General features: G+C 34.5%; 1 pseudogene; it reads right to left on the bottom strand.

Moving 5' to 3' along the window:
* Positions 1–6,057: 6,057 nt before the first annotated feature.
* On the bottom strand, positions 6,058–15,070 carry LOC115972621 (annotated as a pseudogene).
* Positions 15,071–15,874: the final 804 nt, after the last annotated feature.

The following is a 15,874-nucleotide window of genomic DNA, read 5'->3' as shown; positions in this document are numbered from 1 at the left end:
GCACTACAAATCTTCAACTAGTAAAGTGCAATAAATAAGCTCATCAAAGCTAAACAAGGTACAAAAGACATGTTATGTGAAAATAAATTGACCAACCTTGTTCTCAAAAACCAAGAAGAATAGTGCAAAACAAAATGTGCTTCCTTTTTCTTCCTTTTTTTTTTTATTTTAATAAAAATAAAAAACACCTAGAATGAAATGCATGAATGTTATGCTATGCAAATCCTAGAGACAAAAAAAACAAAACCAAAGAACAATGGTCACAAAGGGTAGAGCAAATGAAGCACAAGGACCATGTCAGAAAGACTCAGTTAGGTCGAGTCTTTTGCATCCAAAACTTTTTAGATGCACCACGAGCATTGGAGTTCTTATTCACTTGAGAATGATTACCAACTCCAGGATTGGAATAAAGGTTTAAAGCCTTTACCAAATCACCAATAAGTACCATAGGATCAAGTGCTTGAGGCACAGGTACTTTTGGTTTGTTCGCTCTCTTAGCAGCTTGCAGCTTGTAGCAATTTGGACGGATATGTCCAGTCTTTCCACAAAAGTGACAAACTCATGTAGGTTTATCATGTGTCTTGTCCTTAGATAGGGTAGGCTTCTTAGGCTTAGGTTCTTTCAGATCAACCCTAATCTTCCTAGATGATGAACCTTCTAAGGGTTTAGCAACCTCACTCACAGAGGGTTTGACAGTTTCACTCACTATCTCACTCATTGAAGGTTCAGAAGAAGAAGATGAAGGAACAAACTTAGTGGAATGGGGAGCGGACACATAGATGCTATCAACATAACCTAAATTAGTTTTGTCAGAAGACGACTTGTAAACACTCAGCATTTGATCAAGTTTAGAACTAGCAGATCTAGCAACAGATAAATCAAGTTCCAAAGATTTAACTTTATCAAGCAAAAGCATGTTTTCAGTTTTCACATTGTTCAAAAGATCATTAGCATCAAACAATTTATCAAGCAAATTTTTCTTTTCAAGCTCAAGAGATTCAATTTTTGTTAGGCCAAGTTCAACATTCATAGCATCCTTTGCAGCAACTTTGCAAAGTTTGTTATAGGCCTCTTGAATATCTACATCTTCAGAGAGTTCCCCATCAGAAGGGTTCTCTTCAACAAATATGTTCTCATCAACTACAGCAGTAGCAGTGAAAGTAATGAAGTTTTCAACCTCATCATAATCAGACTCATGATTAGAAACTTCACTATCACTAAGGGTTACAGCCATAGCCTTACCCTTAGACTTCAAATAGGTTGGACATTCAAATTTCATGTGTCCATACCCTTGACATCCAAAACACTGAGAGCCCAAGGAATTATTAGAAGCTTGACCTACTCTTTTTGTAGGCTTATCATTATTGTTAACCTTAATGGGATTATGCTTCCTAAAATTTCTAGGTTCAACAGTGTTTGTGCCTCTTGCCTTTCTATTGCTATTCCTGAGAAAGTTTCTAAAGTTCTTGGCAAGATAGGCAATCTCTGTAGCAGAGAGCTCATCATCAAATCCACCACCTTCAACATCATCAATTGACTTAAGAGCCATTGATTTAGATTTGGTAGTTTTGGGTAGATCCAACTAAAGTCTTCAGTCAAAGATCTAAGAATCTTCCTAACAATTTTAGGTTGATCATAGAATTCACCCAAGTTAAAAGCATAATTAACAATATTATTCAATTTAGCATAGAATTCATCAAAAGATTCATCATCAGACATCCTAATGCTTTCAAATTTAGAAGTCAATTGCTGTAATTTGTTTATTTTGATAGCCTTTGTGCCTTCATGCACACTTTGGAGGATATTCCAAGCAGTATGAGCAATCTCAACATTTGAGATTCTCTTAAATTCATCCATAGAAATAGCATTAAAAATTGCATTCATAACCTTGCTATTAAACGAAGCTGCTTCTTTCTGAGAAGTTTCCCACTCACTAACAGGAGTAGTGGACTTCTCCCATCCGTATTCAACGGAGTTCCACACCCTCTCATCAATGGATTTCAGGAATACTTTCATCCTTACTTTCCAGTAAGCATAATTATTCCCATCAAAGTGAGGAGGAATGACTAGAGAGTGTTCGTGTTCCATGACAACAGGGGTCAAGGATCAGCTCAGTGATCAAAGGATCAACAACAAAAGAGCTACCCGCTCTGATACCACTTGATAGTTTTTAGACCCCTAAAACAATTGATTAAACCTAGGTAATTAGCAAAGTTGTTACTTAGTCCAATTAAACAAGTCTAGGTTATCACAATATAAAAGATCAAATCATGCAAAGCAGCAGAAAATAAATAACACAAGATATGATCACCCAGAAAACCAAACCGGTAAAAACCTAGGGAGGATTTGACCTAACTATCCTCAAGGTAAACTTGAATCCACTATCTTGAAAGAATCGAAGTTCATACAATAAGCCTTACAAGCCCCCACGCTCGACTTCTTATTGCTATCAACAAGTAGAACTTGCTAACACGACCACGTGCAAGCTACGAATCGACGAACTCCTTCTTTCTTGGATTCACCACCAGCTACAAGCACACCCGCTTGTGTTTTCTTTAAGCTTCAATGGCAGCAACTAAATTGATCATCAAGGTGTAGATAAATCTTCTCCTTGAAAACCCTAAGTTTGTGTAAAGGAAAACTCCTCTAGATCTCACAAGAGATTTACACAAACCGCAAATATGAGCAATACTAAAATGTGGCTAGGGTTTGCCTTTTATACTTAGGACAAATAAGAAACCCTAAAAACGTTTTAAAATAACTAGGGCTGAGTTGGACGAATCTGTAGAAAAGCATTCTGCCCGAGTTTTGATTGGTCGAGCCTAAGCTTCGATCGATCGAGCCAGGCTGAAAGGCACAATGCTTCTTGCTTTAACTCGATTCCAACTTTACATTGACACACAACTTTGAGCTAGCTTTAAACACTTCTAAACACATTGTTTTGATCATGGTTTGTCAACAATACACATTAGAGTTCTAAATACATAAAAACCTAACCTTTAGAACCTAACAAAAATTATATTTTAAACTCCCCCTTTAATGGAACTGCCTAAAAGTTGAGTGACGCAAGATACGTAGGTTATGGTCCATGACGACGACCACATGAAAGAATTGTGAAATTTAAGACAACAATACCATTCTAGCTAATTAAAATTAATTAAATTAAATTTAACATTTTTATCTTTAAATACTTCCACCTGAATAAACCATTAGAGATTCGATGGGAACATTGAATAGAACTTCCCTAGTGCAGCAAAGAAGCAAACGGTATTTACTGGGTTTCAGCAATACATAAGTAATATCAATATGAGAAATGTAAATATCTACAACATTTTCACAATAAATCTTAAGTAGCGGGTTGCTATTGGCTGTTATTGGTGAGCAAAAAAATAATTTCAGTAATGGATTCAAACTAGTAACAACTTACCATTTAAGATTTATTGTAAAAGTATTATGAAAATGTTGTAGAATAATAACAATATATAACATGCTACCTCAATCCATATATGAGAGGAACTTAGCTGCTGACCTTATCCATGCATCACGCATTTGTGACATGGGACAATTCCTAGTTATGTGCAAGCTGTTTATGAATATAAAACCCTTATTAATATAGTTATTATTTCACGTTGAATAAGTAAGAGCCCGGCTGGGCAAGAGGTTACAGATTTATTTATTTATTTATTTATTTGTTTACTGTTTTTTTATAATGATCAGTTTGCAGATCAATTGAGAACTACTGATCTAACAGAATAATTGTTTATTCCCGTGATAATTCCTAGTTATGTACGTACAAGCTGTTCATGAATCAGAAATTCCTGTGACAATTCCTTGTTTTTACTTATCCATGCATCAGGCATTTGTGACATGTGGCAATTCCTACTTATGTACAAGCTTGTTCACGAATATAAACGCAGTACCCCTGGGTAAAACTAGGAACACAAGTACATTTGGGTAAAACTTACAGTATCTAAGGTGCAATATATTAAATTCTCAATTGAATTTAAACACTTAGCTGTATTAACCAATATGATAAGAATAATGTTATTTTTTTCAATAATGATTAAATTCAAACCAATAAGGGCTTGAATTCAATTAGGAAACCTAATGCACTATACCAACAACAGTAGTACATTTGTCTAACCAAACAAAATTAGTATTTTCTTTATGATTCCTCATAAAATAAGGAATATAAACTTTGACATTTTAGGATTAATGGGAGTAGAATACCAACAGGCTTGGTACTAGACAAATTTTTTAGTTTAGCTTTAGATTCAGCTAACTCTTGTTCTGAGTTTTTCATCTTATCATTTTAAGAGGAAATTGTTTTCTAAAAATTTCATTCTTTTTATTTAATTCATCCAATCTGAAAATTAGTTCCTTTTTTTTATTGTTTTGTAATTTCTTACTTTTCCTAGAATTTCTCAGAAATTTTCAAAGATTTAGATAATTCCGTACAGAGATTTTCACAAAAATCAGTAAAATCAACATAAAAATCAGTGTCTTCTATATTTAATTTTTTACAAGCATGATCAACAAGACACTTAAAATTATCCATAACAACAAGGATCAAGGATCACACTCAAGAAATAAAATGGGACTAAGACAGTAAGACGTGAGTACTGAGTTGTGATAGTAAATTTGTTATTTGTGAGAGTAGTTTTTGATAGTCACTGTTTGTCACTTCTGAATACTTTGTAATATCAAATGTTTAAGAAACACTTATTTTATATGTAGTATTTTGTTAAATATGAAATAGATGTTAGTTTTTATTTTCATTAAAAAAAAAAAAATTGTTTTAAGCTTTGCCCCCCTCATGTTCAAATCCGGGTTTCGTCCCTGTTGACCTCCAACCCTTACCCCCTTTACTTGCACAAAAACTTTGTACTTATAAAATGACCATTACATTAAGGGTGCGTGGTGGTAATAAGTCATTGTTAATGTCTGGAAAAAAAATAAAAATAAAAATTTGTTAATGCGGAGTAAAGGACTACAAACAGAATTGAATTGTTATTAAAAACAACCACGTGAAGGCACGATGCTTTTTTTTTTTTTTTCTTTTTTTTCTTTTTTTTATTGAATATGTGCATTTAGAGCGTGCACTGTATACATATGATCGAGGTAGGGACTAGGGATTGAGAGTTTCTTTTCAGCCCAATCTGACATTATCAAATTGAGAAATTCTTTAATCTTTATCCAACCCTGCCCTTCACATATGGAGTCATGTAGAAGCACATGCAAATTGGTCAAGTCAGTTTGATGGGCTGGTCTTAAATATTTTATGCTTGGTAAAAAAATATTTTTTTACCAGCTTTTTAAAATAAATTATTACAATCCATTAATTTTTGGTAATTCAACTTAGATTCGTTGAAGAGTAAGTCTAGAAATACAAATTCTTTTACAAAAAATTTTACAAATTGTTGATATGGTGAATATGATTATTGGTAAATAAAAATGTGATTATTAATAGTAAACCTAAATGAAAACCAATAAGAAGTTAGCTAGCCGCATCAATATTTTGTAAAAATATTACAAAATAATTTGTAAATTTAATATTACACTTCTTTGTAAAAAGAGATTAAATAAAAAAAAAATTAAAAAAACCCATAAACCAAGGAAGGTATCAGCATAAGCAACCTCCCTGCTGCTGCAGCAATCAAATTACAAACCTACCTACAAAACCAAAACATTAATTCTTAGAGTCAGTCAACCCATTAATTGCTTTGGCTGGGTAGATTGCAGTATAACTGGCCAAAACGATGTTGACCTCTGTGAAGCTAAAGAGTAATGATTGTGCTAATCGATCGGAGGACATGACAGTGCATCACAGAACACTGCCTATACGTGATCGATCATAAACATAGGCGTAGCCGTAGGGCAAGGAGGTGGGTTCGATATTGCTAAGGATACACAATGTACTCTCTTCATGTCGATTCACGTTCTAGTAATTAAGGACACCCTGTGTTGTGTGCATAGCTGGTTGACAAAAATATGATACTATCCTCTTAGCAGGCTCACGTGCATAATTAAAAGCTTTTTTTTTTTTTTTGGTAAGGGTTAATCAATTATTTTAAAGTAGAATTTATCCTTTATAGTGTGTCTCTTTAAAGTGAAATTTATCCTTATTTTTTCCTTTCCATTCATTCAGATCTTTTCCGTTTCATCCATTTTTATTTTTTCTGGATCCTCCTTTTTTTCCCAAAAAAGAGAAGGAGGAGGATCTTCTTTGGTGGATTCCTCTTGTTCCTGTTTAGTCCCCTTCGTTTCAAAAGTTGTTTCTATTTCTACATCTATTTTTTCCTCCCTTTCTCCCCTTTCTTCTGTTTCTGAGGTTTCTTTTAGTTGCTTAGTAACAATGGGTAATGGTACTCTACCTAAATAGTACACTCATGTAATAAATAAGAGAATACTAAAGATTCGAGCCATAGAATTTCTCAATTCTAACACAAGGTACTTATTAAATCTAATAAGTAAATTAAATCTAATAGAATTATTTGCTATATTCAAATTAATACCAATCCAACCCATTTCATTAATAAAATGTGACCAATTAACCAACCAACAAAACTACTTGTTACAAATTATATCTTCTTGTTGCATCGAAACATATAAATGTTGACTAATTTGGCTAACATTGAACTTGGTAAAATGAAATGGTTGAATAATTGAAAAATGAGATTATTCAGGAATACAAATTAAATGCTAAGATTATGCATTGAGTTCCTGGTAGTAGATCCATAATCAAAAAAGTGTTTGTAATTGTTCCAGAAGAAATGAAACAAAAAATACAATAGAGTTAGGACAGTTATTGTATGAGGTTTATCCAATGCTAGATGCAGAGGTGCATAATAGATCAATATAAACATCATCAGCTGTCCCATAATAAAACCAGTTGTTGCTGATACTTTCTTCTCGATTTGTTGCAATCAAGATAGTAATAATAAGTATGATTTCTAACTACATTTCTAATCCCAATATAGTTTATCATTTTTCATTTAAGTATTTTGTATGATATTTTTGACCTATCTAGCAATTTCCATTTCCATTCTCATTCTCTTTTTAATTATTTTAATTTAAATTAAAAATTGTATTATATATATATATATATATGTCTTCATAATTTGTTGAGTGTTTTCAATATTTAAAGGTCATGATTGGGAATTTAATACTAACAATAAGAAAAATCAAACTGAAGCAATAGCGTGCAAACATTAATGGCCTGTTTGAAAGTTAAGAAAAGGAGGGGGAGTAAAGTAAAGAGAGGGAGAGTAATTCAATTATCTTGTTTGGAAGTTTTATAAGGAAGGAGGGGGAGGGATTTGGAGGGGTTTGGAGGGGTTTCAACTACCTCTAACCTCTCATTTTTAATTCCCTCAAATTGGAGATATTTAGAGGGAGAATAGAGTAGATAAATTATTGACCAAATGAATTCTTCAATTTACCATTTCTAAATTAACAAAATTACAAACTGATTATATAAATAATCTTTGTTTGTTTCCTGAGAAAATTTAAGGTACTACTTAAAAAAAAAAAAAAATTATGGCCTGTTCGGAAGTTTAGAGAGGGAGGAGAGTAGAGGGGAGGAGAGGAGAGGAAAGTAGTGGGGAGGAGAGTAGAGGAGAATAGTTATCCTCCACCTTGTTTGAATGTTTTTAAAATTGGTAAAGGTGAAGGGAGTAATTAGCCCTTCCTCTTGTTTGGATGTTTTAAAAATTAGGATGGAGAGGAGAGGAAATGATTTAAATAGACAAATTTACCCCTATTTGAAAATAGACTTGCAACAATTAAATATACCACTAATTATTTAATTAAATAATTATTTAATCTCGCATAAAAAAATAATTATTTAATCAACATTCTTATTCCATCATATACCACTAATAAAAATATAAAACTACTATTAACTATTATAAAATAATTTTTATTACCTCAAAAAAAATTATAATAAAAATAAAAATCCAATGTATGAATCAATTTTTTCATTTTCGTGGCTTCCAAATTGGACTGGAAATGATCGGTGATAGTAGTGTTGGGTTCAAGAGGCTCGAAATTGAGAGAAGGTTTGAAGAAAGAGACGGAGTTAGAGAAGTGGCGGGCGGTGAGGGTTTGTGCGGCAGAGATTGGGTCATGGCGGTGGTGGTCGGAGGTGCGGCGAAGGATTTGAAAGGGGAGAGTAGATAAGGGAGAAGGAGCGGGTGAAGTTGGAGGTGAAGGTGAAAGCAAAGGTTTGGGTTTGGGATTTGGGATTGGGATTGGTGGTTTTTTGGGTTTAAGGCTAGGTTTGGATTTTTTGGAGGAGATAGGAGAATGACGTGGCAGCGGAGGAGGTGGTGGTTGTGGAGGAGGATGATAGGGGTCTCGTGGAGGAGTGGCGGAGATGTGAGAGCCATCGGAGTCTGAATCGGACTCTTTTTTTTTTTTTGTACCGTTTATGATAGAGATAGGATTTGTCGAGAGAGAGAGAGAGACCGAGACTGATGTGAGTGAGTGACTGCCAACCATGCTGCCACCATCCAAGCCGCCTCTACCATAGCTGGCGTCTGCCCATGCGAGATTGACCTCATTGCCATTGACTCACACCCACTGAGTAGCCGATCAACCTAGTGAGGCAGAGACTAACCTAGAGTTCACGCACCTTCAGTCGCCGCTGCCACTGCCCTGCTTGATTTGCCCACCTCTAACGCCGGCCGCTGCAGCCTTTAACCTCCAGTCGTCGCCGCCGCCACCCTACTTGATCTGCCTACTAACTATTTATTCATTTTCATGGTCTTTCAATGGTTTTTAGCAAAAATGAAATTGTTGTTTAGCTATAATGTCAATGAAATAGTGAGATTCAATTTTTTTTCATTCATCTTAAATTTTCTCAGGAAACAAACAAAAATTATTTATATAATCGATTTATAATTTTGTTAATTTAGAAAGGGTAAATTGGGGAATTCATTTGGTCAATAATTTATCTACTCTACTCTCTCTCCAAATCTCTCCAATTTGGGGAATTAAAAATGAGTGGTTAGAGGTAGTTGAAACCCCTCTAAACCCCTCCCCTTCGTTCCTTAAAAAACATTCAAATAAGGTAATTGAATTACTCTCCCTCCCTTTACTCTACTTCCCCTCCTTTTTTAAACTTCCAAACAGGCCATTAAGGTGAATGAAAAAAAAAAAAAAATTTGAATCTCACGTTTGAGTTGGCATTTGGACTTTTTGTCTTTGACGAAGGAGGATTGAGACGGAGCTGGGGCGACGCTGGCAGTGGTGGTGGTTTGGGAAACGACATCGTTCGAGGAAGCTCTAAGAGGCGAAGGACGAAGGAAGTGTTTGTTGATGGGAGTGATGGACTTGGTGACAAGTTCTTCGATCGTAAGCTCAAAGTGAGACTGGGAGTGAGAGTCAGCTGGGTCTAACGGAGGTGGCGGGACCAGAGAGAGCTCGGGGTTCTCCACTACGAATTCTTCTGTGGTGATCATGGTGCTGGTAGCAAACTCGTCCATGGCGGAATGAGTCAACTCAGGAGAACTCGGTTGCTAAACTGTGTGGTAGTAGTGGTATGTTTGTTTGTGTTTTTCTGTTCGTTGCTAAACTGTCATGGCCTTTTTTTTTTTTTTTTTTTTTCGATGGGTCGTCATGGCCTTCCAACAGTGTGCCACTGGGCCTGACAATCCTCACTGGCCTATCTAAACTCTCTCTGATTTTTTTTTTTTTTTTTTTTTTTTTTTTTTTGTAATTAAAATTTATGGGTCCAGACGAGGATTTTTACTCTTTTTTTAGTTTTTAGGTATATAATTTTTTTAAAAATTTATTTATGCTTCTAAAAAAAAAAAAAAGAATTCACTAACATATTCTAAGCTTTGGATAAATGATAATCAAGTTCAAGACTTTACAAAATTGATAAATTAATCATAGACCAATGTTGCAAGTTCATTTTCAAATAGGGGCAAATTTGTCTATTTAAATCATTTCCTCTCATCTCCATCTTAATTTTTAAAACATCCAAACAAGAGGAAGGGCTAATTACTTCCTTCTCCCTTACTAAATTTAAAAACATCCAAACGAAGCAGAGGATAATCATTCCCCTCTACTCTCCTCCCTACTACTCTCCTCCCCTCTACTCTCCTCTCTCTCTAAACTTCCAAACAGGCCATAAGAAACTTGATTAAGCAATTACGTTAACTAAGCATGACATCATTGTGATGATGTCATGTGTGACCATCTGACAGTCTGGTTATGTTCTCATGCATGTATAAGATCCAAGGAACATGAAGCCCTAAATATAATTGTTTCTGTTAGGTTCTAAAGACTTAGGTTTTTATGTATTTAGAACTCTAATGTGTATAGTTGGCAAACCATGATCAAAACAATATGTTTAGTAGTGTTTAGACTTGCTTAAAGTTGTATCTTTTATGTAAAGTTGGAATCGAGCTGATGTAGAAGTTACTATGCATTTCGGCCTGGCTCGATCAATCGAATCTCGGGCAGAATGCGTTTTTCTGCAAAATTCCAACTTAGCCCTAGTTTGTTTAAAACGTTTAGGGTTTTCTAATTTGTCCTAAGTATAAAAGGCAAACCTTAGCCACGTTTTAGTGTTGCTCATATTGCTGTTTGTGTAAATCTCTTGTGAGATCTAGAGGAGATTTCCTTTACACAAACTTAGGATTTTCAAGGAGGAGATATTATCTACACCTTGATGATCAACTCAGTTGCTGCCATTGAAACTTAAAGAAACACAAGCAGGTGTGCTTGTATCTGGTGGTGAATCCAAGAAAGGAGTCCGTGAATTCGGAGCTTGCACGTGGTCGTGTCAATAAGTTCTACTGGTGGGTAGCAATAAGAAGTCGAGCGTGGGGGTTTGTAAATCTTATTGTATGAACTTTGATTCTTTCAAGATAGTGGATTCAAGTTTACCTTGAAGATAGCTAGGTTAAATCCTCCCCAGGTTTTTACCAGTTTGGTTTCCTGGGTGATCATATCTTTGTGTTATTTATCTTTCTGCTGCTTTGCATAATATGATTGTTTTGATTGTGATAACCTAGTTTTGTTAAATTGGACTAAGTAACAACTTGGATAATTACCTAGGTTAATCCATTTATGTTTTTAAGGGGTCTAAAAACCATCATTTTCACCTTAAATAAGTCATTGTTAATGCATAATAGAGGACTAAAACTGAATTGAATTGTAATTAAAAACAACCACTTGAAGGCACGCTGCTTTCTGACTTTCTCATTCCAAAATTGATTTTTTTTTAATTTATTCTCCTTTGGTTTCTTTTATTTATTTATTTTATGACAAAGTTTAGCTACAAAATTAGTTATAGCGTTAGACTACAACCTTACTCAATATCTTTTTATTGGAGGTGAATTTTGACAAGTCCACCATTGGATTACATCTTCTTATTATATTCTTCGTGCTTGCAAAATTTCTAGAAAATTAAATATATTGACTATGTCATCAATAAATTGTTTAAACTGCAAATTTTTGTAGTTTAAAATTATGCATAAAATATATATTTATAGATCATATAGTAAATAATATTCAATTGACACAAAATTTGACATGTGCATTAAGAGCATAAAGAATATATAATTTAGTGGTTAGATTTTTAAAATATATAATAATGTTTATTTTATTGAGTAAGGTTGTAGCCTTAAGCTACAACCAATTTTGTAGTTAATTAAATTTTGTTCTTTATTTTGTTAAATATGTGCATTTAGGGAGTGCACATATGAGGGAGGGTTGGAGAGATTTTTCAGCCTAATCTGACATTATCAAATTGAGAAATTCTTTAGCCAACCCTACCATTCACATATGTAGACACACATGCATATGAGTTGAATTGGTTTGACAAGTTGGTCTTAAATATTTCATGCCTCGTAAAAAAATGTTGTTATCAAGTTTTTAAAATATTTTAAAAAAATAAAATTTTATAATCCATATAATATGTTAGGAACACCTAGGTATATAGAAAATAATTGTTGTAATATTGCATTTAATTAGTTAGTTGGTTAGTTAGTTACAATTCCAAGCACGTTCATCACATTTAACATATGTTAGAATTATTAATGCACATAAAGAATAATAAAACCATTAGGATAAGGTCATGTGAGCCAATAGAATCGTTTATGGTTTTATAAATACCTACTTGTAAAGTACATCTTCATTCATTGAAGAATAAACCAATTCTTAGTGCATTTTTTTCTCTCTCTCTTAGTATTTTTCTATGGAGGGTGACTCTTAAATTAAGTCAATTTCCCTTCAATTCTTATACATTCCCTTACAATTCCAAATATTTTGAATGCTTGAGCCCCTTGATCTTCTTTCCATACTTGCAAATCATAAACAAATCAACTTAAATTTCTTTTTCCTTGGTCTTCATGTAATTGTAGAGACTTACCAAATAAGAACTGACAATTGAATCCAATCTATCAACCCCAATAAAATCAATAAACTTCGATGTATCACTTACCACCAAAAATAAAAGGATCTTGAGATTGAAAATCATATAATTTAATTTCATTGAGATCCTTGAAACTTTCCTCTTCAATTTCTTCCTCAACAGTCTCTTCTGTCCCGACTTCAAGTTCTTTCACTATAATAAGATCTTCATTATTCTCCTCCACAATAATCTTGATTTTAGGATCTTCTTCCATAATAAGGCCTTCATTAATTTTTTCAGAAATCTCTATATTTTGTTCTTTGACTTCTACACAATCTTCAAAAACAATATTTTCTTCAACATGCAATTCTTCTTTTAATGGTGGAATACATGGTTCTTCAAAATAATTCAAGTGTGAACTTTTTGACCAATAATAATCTTGTTTTGTATATGAAAAATTTTCATCACAATCCAAATGATAAAATTTGATAGCAAGAATCTTTTTCATCCTTGGCCATAAACAAATTTTGTCATTATCTTGTAAGATTCTATTAGATTATACTCGTTCCCACCAACGTAAGGCATACTCACTAAGTTTATACAAAGCAAGTCCAACTTTTCTCTCATAATAAATATTCTTAAAGTCAAATAAATCTTCTAGCTAGATCAAGTAACCAATCAAGAAAATCTTTTTTTTTTTTTTTTTAATAAAAATAACTATTAAAACTTGCAATTCTCTTATAAGGCCTATGATAGGCCAAGAATGTATTGACCCCTTTGGAAAATAAATCAATTAATTAATCAAGTTAATTAATTAGATTCAATTTTAAGCAATAAGCGTGGTAACACAAACAAATCACCAATTAAATTAAAAGAAAAGGAAATTAAATTTGACACGGGTATTTCTTTACGAATGAGGAAAACCTCCAAGACAAAACCCCACCAGGTGAATTTAAGATCACCACTCCAGAGAATCCACTATTATCAAAACAAGCGGTTACAAGTAAAAGAAATCCCAGTACCTAATACCAACCTACAATTGAACCCTTACCCTAATACACAATTGGACTTGTAATGTAGTGAAAGTCTCTTATTTCAATGTACGGTTCCCAGTATGTGACTAACCAATCGATGTACGGATCCAAGTACGTGATTAACACACTAACTTGAGAAAGATGTTGACTACAAAATTCTTTAGTTCATCCAAACGATGAAGATCAAGAAGGTCCTTGGTTACAAAACCCTTGACGTAAAAATGCAGCAGCTTCTACAAGGAATATGATGAACTAGGGCAATTTTGTCTTCGGTCACAATATGCGTGCAACAACAATTGCAAAAACCTTTGCATCACCTTTGATAGCCCTTAAAATAATCCTTATATATGTCTAGGGTTGTAAGAAAAGAAACCCTACACAAATACACTTGGATATGCGTGAAAACAGATCTAGAAATCTGAATTTCGTAATTCTCGATAGATACTGTTTCTGTTGAGTAGCTGTCAAGTATCAGCATTAAACCTCGATAAATATCTATTTGTCAAGCTTTAATGAACAACACTTCTTCACTTGTTTCTTGGACAGATTTGCATAGCTTCAATACTAGACTTAAACTCTTGTTCTTGAAGTACTAAACCTATTCTAGATCTACCTAATTACAAGTAAAGTGTGTTTTTCAAAGGATTAGCCAATTTACATAACATATGTCTCTAAAAATATCCACATATGTCCTAACAATCTCTCTCTTTAGCAATCCGTGACAAAACAACAACAAACAAATGAAGTATGAGAGAAGTCATAAATCACTAAACTTATAATCACTTGTTAAATACAATAAAATCTAATCCTAACACAAACTCTCAAAAAAATTTGCAAGAAGAGAATTCATGGCATGATAGATTTTGACAACCTGTCTTTCTAAAACACTTTAAACAAAACTCATCAAGGCATCTTAGTATGAAACAGAAATAAAAGATTGCATACATAGAGAAGCATGTGTATAAAGAGAGAAAAGAAATAAAACATGGAGAGATAGGTGAATGATAGCATACATCATCATATATATAAATGAGAAATAAGTACAATGTATGTTATCAATAATTGGTCACAAGAACGGTGTACAAAAGGATAATGTAACATATAGTCCTCACTATCAAAAGGATAATGTAACATATAGTCCTCACTATCAAAAGGATAAAGAAAAGAAAAGACACTCCCCATATCAAAAATGTCCTATGCTAACTCTCCCCCTAAATACATGACTACTCTCAACCCAAAACTACTTCCCCTTTTTGTCACGAATGACAAAGGGTAAGTCACTAAGAAGTTATCATCTCCTCATCATTGGAAGAGCTAGCATCCTCATCCTTATCATCATTACCATCACCATTAGTAGCATCCTCGTCCTCAGAAACCTCTGGAGAAGGAGATGGAGAAGCAGCAAAGCCACCAAGGTGAGCCTTTCATCGTGCGATACAACGACACGGGTGTTCACCTGACACAACTCATCACTAAGAGTGTCAATGCGAGCATCCATGCACTGAAGCTGCGCCATGATCGCCTCAAGAGTCACACCATCCACCGAAGAAGAAGGAGCAGAGGTGGATGGAATAGAGGGGGCTGGAGAATCCATTATCTCGGTCCGCAGCCACTTCGGTAGAAGCTGGGCCTCACTCCGCCGAACAGAAGCTGCGCTAATGACACCCATGATCGTAAAGAGATTAGAATTAGGGATAGAGATAGAAAAATGACGAATGATTCGCGTGATAGCTAAAGGGAAAAATGAGCTTATCACAAGTCGTCGTATCCCTATAAACATCTATAAAAGAAAGAATGAAATGAGAAGGAAAGTCTATAGAGAGGTTCTCTAAGAGGGATAGCAGAAAACGAGCACGAGGCTCTGTAATGGAGTTATAGTGAGACAAAGGATGGAGAACAAATGTCATCACCATGTTTAGGAACCTCGAACCTTTTTCAAAACCCGAGAATGAGTTGTTTTGGCGCTCACCCTATGTGGAAGGTGTCTCACAGAAAAGAGACAGAAGCTCATCCTTAGACACAGTCCTCAGACGTGGACAAGCGGGGTAATCAGGATGCAATACCCATGGAACGTGTAGTATCTCGGAAACAAGCTCCTGAGTGACTACGATACGTGTACCTCTAATATGCGTAGCAAACTGAGGTATAGAGGTATCGATACTGTGCATATTGGAGTAGAACTCTTGTATGATCACAATAGGACAACTCAAGGGTATCTCACAAAGAGATTCTCATCCCCGAGTGTGAATGACATCGGGTAGAGCATTATCGGAAAAGTCCAATTGAATTAAGTGGTGCTCTGGATGAACACCATGTTTAGAGAAGTTCTCAGAGAAGTCCTTATGGGCCTTCTCATCACAGAACCGAACATGAAGAGGAGTAAGATCAGAAGATGATAACCCAAAATGAAGAGGGTTTCGAGTTAGAGTGGATTTGCGCTCAGGTGCCATGTGCAGTCTATCCGAGAAAGAGA

This window comes from Quercus lobata, chromosome 2 (genome assembly GCF_001633185.2).
Source record: "Quercus lobata isolate SW786 chromosome 2, ValleyOak3.0 Primary Assembly, whole genome shotgun sequence".
Taxonomy (NCBI): Eukaryota; Viridiplantae; Streptophyta; class Magnoliopsida; order Fagales; family Fagaceae; genus Quercus; species Quercus lobata.
Note: the sequence above shows the minus strand (reverse complement) of the source record. Positions and strands in the feature narration are given on the sequence as shown.